The sequence below is a fragment of the Halichoeres trimaculatus genome, unplaced genomic scaffold, assembly GCF_033239565.1.
Source record: "Halichoeres trimaculatus isolate MK-OKI-2021-1 unplaced genomic scaffold, fHalTri1.1 fHalTri1_scaffold_11, whole genome shotgun sequence".
NCBI lineage: Eukaryota > Metazoa > Chordata > Actinopteri > Labriformes > Labridae > Halichoeres > Halichoeres trimaculatus.
Window position 1 is genome coordinate 20,441,410 of NW_027437189.1, and position 6,522 is coordinate 20,447,931.

General features: G+C 37.4%; 1 long non-coding RNA gene across 1 annotated transcript; it reads left to right on the top strand.

The window, feature by feature from the left end:
• The first annotated feature begins 2,243 nt into the window (after positions 1-2,243).
• Positions 2,244-4,649, top strand: LOC141798917 (uncharacterized). Its single transcript, XR_012599208.1, has 3 exons — positions 2,244-2,293; positions 2,678-2,758; positions 4,610-4,649. It is a non-coding gene; the product is annotated as an uncharacterized LOC141798917 (long non-coding RNA).
• The last annotated feature ends 1,873 nt before the right edge of the window (positions 4,650-6,522 follow it).

The following is a 6,522-nucleotide window of genomic DNA, read 5'->3' on the forward strand; positions in this document are numbered from 1 at the left end:
CTTGGTGGCCTTGGAGGAGCCCTGCCCCTACATGAAGACACATTTTATTTATGTATTTATCTGTTGAGGGGTTGTCCCTATTTCCCCCTGCAGCTCTGGCAGCTGTTGATCTATTTTAGCTTTGGTTCTCTCCAAGATAAATACTTAACTAATGGTTTCCTAATGTTGGAAATGTAATGATGTTAGAGCCCCTGAGTAGATTCAACAAAATCAGGGGCAAGACGATGTAAGCAGCAAAAGGCAAGTCTGTGATTTGGCAATAAAATGTTACCTAGACGATGCAAAGGGAAATCCTGACAGCTCATTTTGGTAATAAATGGTAATGAATGTTTTTGTGTTACGCCTCATCCTTATCCCTAAGAGGGTAACAACACTCTACAAACTGAAACATAATGAGGAGCTCAAGTCCATGGGATTCATTATTAATTGATACATAAAGAACTTTTATCTAACAGAAGACTATTAACAAAACAAAGTAAAACACCTTAACGATCTGAGAATCACAAAGTAAAACACTACTCATTCAGGTCAACACTAGATCTATGAGTGCCAAGAGCAGGTGTACCTCATTGAGCAATCATCATCACCTGCAGAGATTCAAACAGAGGGTAAAAGGTACAAACATAACAGGTACAACAACTGTATTTCAGATTAGTTCATTTGGAACACGATTCTGTTTCAGGTCTATGAATATCAGATCTACATTTCTATACCACATGGCTAAATTCATTTTAAAAATAGGCTAAATACGATGGTTATTTTTGACAAGACACACAATTGTGACTAAGTGCAATACTGTGTTGCCTCATAACTGACTTATGGGAAAGCTGATAAAAATGATAAACTGTATGGTGTTCATTACTGTATTAAAAAAAAACAAATATGTAAGAAATGTAATAATATTTCAAGCAGACAACTTTATTTTACCATCTCCTGTAAGAAATGTGTGCGCATGAGTGACTCACTGTATGTCTGGCCACATGCCCAGACTTGTCCCCAATCTGACACTTGAGGACATCATGAACAGTGTTCTGACTCATGTATCCTTGTCACCTTGTATCTCTGTTGTTTCTTGTTTTTGGTCACTTTTTTTTTTGAGTTGTGTGTGTGTGTGTGTGTGTGTGTGTGTGTGTGTGTGTGTGTGTGTGTGTGTGTGTGTGTGTGTGTGTGTGTCTATTTATTATCAACAATTGGGAGGCTGGATGGGAATACAAGAAACAGTCTTTGACCTATTTCACTAATAGATCCTATAAGATAAAATTGTTTCATTACTGCAACTAAAAGCCATCGTTGTTTGAGTGTAAGAGGAAAAGGCACATGAAGATATTAATATTACAACAGAACAGTGCTTCCCAAGGCAGCAGCCTACTGGTGGACCCTTAAGGTACTGCAGATGGATGAGGAGAGCTCATTTACTATGGATTGAAGTTGTGTATATATATATGTATATATATATATATGTATATAAATGTATATATATATATATATATATATATATATATATATATATATATATATATATATATATATATATATATATATATATATATATATATATATATATATATATATATATATATATATATATATATATATATATTGCTGCATGTCCATTTTCACAAATGTAATGGTTTATGAATTGAGAATGCAATACCTTTTCCCAAGTTGCTTGTTTGGAGTTTTGGCGGGTGTAATGTGGATCTCAAATTGTGCTGGGTCATTCAATAGTTTGAGAGAGGCTGCTCTTACCTCTCATGGAAAGGTACAATAGGCTTTTATTTCAAAGCTTTGTATGATAGTCTGCATGATAGCTTGGGTTCAAATTTCACTGCAAGGAGAAATGTCCCCCATCAATCATGAATATGAGCTTTTAAATATTTAATCAGGTTATCACCTTTGCAATCTAGTCTGTCTGCAATCGAAATCTTTCAAGGGCTCAACCACTGTTAAGGACAGGCACTGAGGTTGGCATTAGCATAGCTCAGCCTTATGGAAAGTGTTGGCTTAAACACTCTATTTCCTGAAGGAGCCTAAATAAACAAATTATTTGAAATATTAACAAGTTCATTAAAAAAATATTTTACGACAGTCAAAAATAAGTGGTGAGTGAGTCTATCGTGGACAAACTGTAGGGCTGAAATGGCGCTACATTTTTAAGTGCGATGTATGAGTTATACAGTATTCAGAAGGCCAGTGCTTTTATTGTGAAGGGCCTCTGACAAACGACAAAACGGAAGTTGTGCTGACAAAGGAGGGAGCTGTTGATTAAGCACCACAAATATAAAGAGGCAAGGTTTGTCAAAATTCAATTGGTACAAATTATTTAGTTCATTAAATGATGATAAACGTATTCTTATACAGTTTTACCTGATAATTTAGCACGACTTAGCAAGCTAGCAAAGATGCTTTATTGGTCTGTTGACCGAGGCCTGTATGATGTTTCCAGGCCAGTTGTCATTAAGCCCTCAGGATTTAAATACACCAGTGGGTTTGACAGAGCGGCACTGTATGAGTTTGCTTTTCGCCTTTGTCAGCTGCTGTTTGAAGTTTATGTCTGTTCTAAAACATTTGAGTTATTTTATTCTAAACCAAGTATTTAAACCCACAGGACTACACTTGCTATACTCGATAAAAACTTTCTAACTTGTTACGTTTCCCCTTCTCCTTTTTCTTACAGAACGTACAGGACGATTTTATTGAACTTTTGAAATCAGTATTACTACTACAAGGAAGAAAGCAACTTAAATTTCTGCAATAGGTAAGTTTGCAAAGTCTTGGGTTTTCATTGTAAACCTTCTGTTGAGAATGGTGAGTGAAATGCAAATCTTTAAAAAAAAAACCAAAAAAAAAACCAACCCACACTTAAAATAAAACTGTAATGCACTGCAACCTTGGCTACAGTGACTGATAACTAAAGATGTTAGACCATTGAATATATAAGTGATTTGTTTTCTAGATTCATCTTATGAACAATTGCTCTTACAGTCAAGAAGATACAAGTGTTAGGTTTCATTCAACCTTTGTCTTCACATTTCAAATACTGTAAATATAATCTCTGCAGGCTTAACATGCGTGTGCCACACTGCTCTTCATTAATTTCACATGCTACAGGTATGCCTGACAAACATTCATCAAATCTTATGTGAGGCCAAAGCAGGCCTTGGATTGTGATCAAAGGCTGGTTTTGTGATCATTTGCATTTTGAAATCCATCAAAATGATTTAGGATACCTTTCTGTTACACCTTGAACATAACCAGCAAGTTAAATTTTCCCCTCGGCTTTCTAATGCCTTCAGCCACTCCCACTTTACAGTAAACTGCAATGCTGGCATTCTGCACATTCCCTGCAGACTATGGCCAGAAGATGAAGGAAGCTGTCTTATATTTAGCAGATGAAATCCCAGCACTCTGGACAGAAGGATATTCCACTTCAGGAGGTGCTGAAAAGCTCTATTTCCTGTGCAGCTATCCCACAGTACTGAGACCTGTGGTCCTCTCTGGACACTGGCTGTGCTAGGTGGTGACAGCAGTACTGTTGTCAGAGAATTATCTCTTCAGCACTGCATGGTGGGGAGCATTGTTGACTAAGCAGGATGTCCTGGTGTCTGGTCCCATTTCACACGGGCTATTCTTTGTGTGTCTGTGGACATTTGGGCAAATCCTTAAAACAGATGTGACCAGGCTTTGAAAATTTGCCATCACTGTTGTCACTGGATCTGCTTTTTTCCTCTTGTCTTTTTTCTTTTTAATGAAGGTTTCCTACACACTTATTGTGTTGGAGAATGGCAAGCAGAAACTGTGCATGTTGTTAAAATGATAAAGTGTATGTGTCATTGTCTCTTTGCACTGCGTGTGGTAGGGAGCTGGACTTATAAGATGAACCCTTTTTTTTTTCCCCCTTTTCTTTCTTCTACTCTCTCTGCCTCTTTTTATGCCCTGGGAAGGTAAACACTCATCCTCTTTGCTTTTGGTTTTTCTAATGGTAACTGTTGAACAGTGTGTGCTCCACTCGTGGTTTTATTGCCAGGATTGTCATGCAAGAGGCAGGGGAGACAAGTGTCAATAAGTGGATGGGTTCATTCCAAACAAATGTGCCCAGAGAATGGGCAAAGAGGGCTGAGAATGCAGCTGGGTACACACACACACACACACACACACACACACACACACACACACACACACACACTTACATACACCCACATAAAGAACAAATGGTTCCTTAATGCCTGACACCCTGAAGACATTAGCCCAACATGATTCACACAAGATATGGTAACTGCCCTGCTAAAGTAGCAATCATTTCTTTTTTCAAGACCCCTCTGGGGATAAACGCTCCAATGAACTGAACGTACGAGTTGAAGCTTCTGCATCAAAGGGATCTATCACACTTAGAGAGCTCAGGTTTTGACAGGAGTCAGTCTACTTACACTTTTCCTTTTTTCCTAGCACATTTCATAGCATGCAGTATAAAACATACATTTCATTTTATTCTAAGCTCTCTTGGGGAATTTAAAGATTTTGGTAACCTGTGGACTCAGTGGTGCATCTTATTCTGTACATACAAAAGTATTGTTTCTGATAGAAATCATCATTCTGCTTTCTTTTACAGTTCAAAGGCATCACTTACTGATGGGAGAGGGAATCACCAGGTGAGTCATGATACAATACAGCCTGCAGTACATAGCCATGATAATGTCCTGATGTCGCAGTACTGTAAGAAGTGATGATCACATGATGATACATCATGATATGTGATTTACTTTTCAGTATGAAAAGCCTTTAACAACCAAAATCGTACTCAGTGCATTGGCCATGATTACAGCTTTTTTTCAGTCAGCTTCCCTTCCTCCTCTGTAAATCTTCTGCTTTTGAGCAGAAGTGAGTGTATGTTTCAGTTAAAATGACATTTCTGTAGAATAAGCCATTACATGTCTTCAATTGGATGTGCAGTAACTGGAGACAGACTGGAGTGCATCGTACACCTTTCCTCTAGTATCAGCATAAAGAGCTGAAAGAGTGACTAGCATCGCTTAACCCTCGACAAATCCCTGCTAACCAACCGTCTACTCCTGTTTTGTCACTGTTAAACCTGTATGGGGCAAATCAGCCTCCTTTCATGTCATCACTGCCTGCCACCAGGGACTTGTGAAGTAGTGATGTGGTGAAACTAAAAGGCAGGGGGAATCTATTCAAAGTGCTACAGTTTTCAATCAAAACTGAACAAAAAAGCACCAAATCAGGATGACAATGTGTTACAGCATCAACGTGTTGTCCACACCTACTTATCTTAAACCTTAGCTGTTGAAAATGCAAAAGAAGCCAGTGTCAGCAACATGCTGTACTCTGCCTTGTCTGACACCTACCTAGCCGCACTGGCTTTAAAACAACTATGGATATAATTAGTAGATGTCTCTTCTGCTATTGTAGGCCTTAAAGGGACTTAACTCGGATTTATCACCAACAAAGTTCTCATTGTAGCTTGAAACTCAGAAAGGTTGAAAGCTCGATTAGAATTAGCAATGCTGGTAATTGTAGTTGTCATTTTTTACAATGTTAACATAATAAGTCACTCCTATTTTAAGTTGTTGGGTTTTTTTTGCCTGTACATGTGACGAACTAATAGTTTGAGTTCAGAAAAGATGGTCCTTAAGATGATTCTTCAATTAATAAAGAATTTTACATTGAGCCCAAATCAATACAAAGGTTATCTCCTGTCATTAGACACATAGAGCTTGTATAAAGTACACTCATTGTGCAAAGAGTCAGTGCTTAGGCCTTTTTTTTCCTGAAGTACTTACAACTTTCAATATTTGAGGTTATTTCCAATTTAGTGCATATTATATGAGAGTAGAACAGTTTAAAATAAAGAAAAACAAAAAGACAGAATTGGATTTTTATAGGTTAAGTGAAGGAAAAAACACTGCAATCAAAAATCGGGAACATATTTTACAGGCAAGGTCACCTTATTTTCTGTACAAATACGATCCAGATCCTGGCAATATTCTGGATACTAAGATCCAGAATATGAAATACGTACTGGGTCATCATAATTTTCAACACTGTCAGGAAACAAATTATTGTACAAACCTGCAACTAACACCAAATTGTAGCAGACAGTCTGCTGGAAGGAAGTATAACATTAAAGTAGGACTCAAGTGTTACATGATAATCACAATATGCCTGGCGGAGGTCTGCGCTCTCTGAGTGCTTTTCTAGTTTACATAGGATATCACACAATGAATGCCTCATATCATGCTCACACAGTAAAAAGAAGACTTGGTGCACTGTTCTAACATTGCTCAATAAATACATGCGGTATTTTACACGCAGCATGACACACACATTTACACATATATCAGTATTTTATTATATTTTGCTTGTGTTGTACGTGGCTTTGGACAAAAATGTCTGCTAAAAGAAACTGTGGAACATATACAGTACAAATGCAGCACGTAATTTTGTTATTAAAAGTTGATTCAACATTGTCAACGTTGAATTTTGCACATATTTTACAAATAAAAC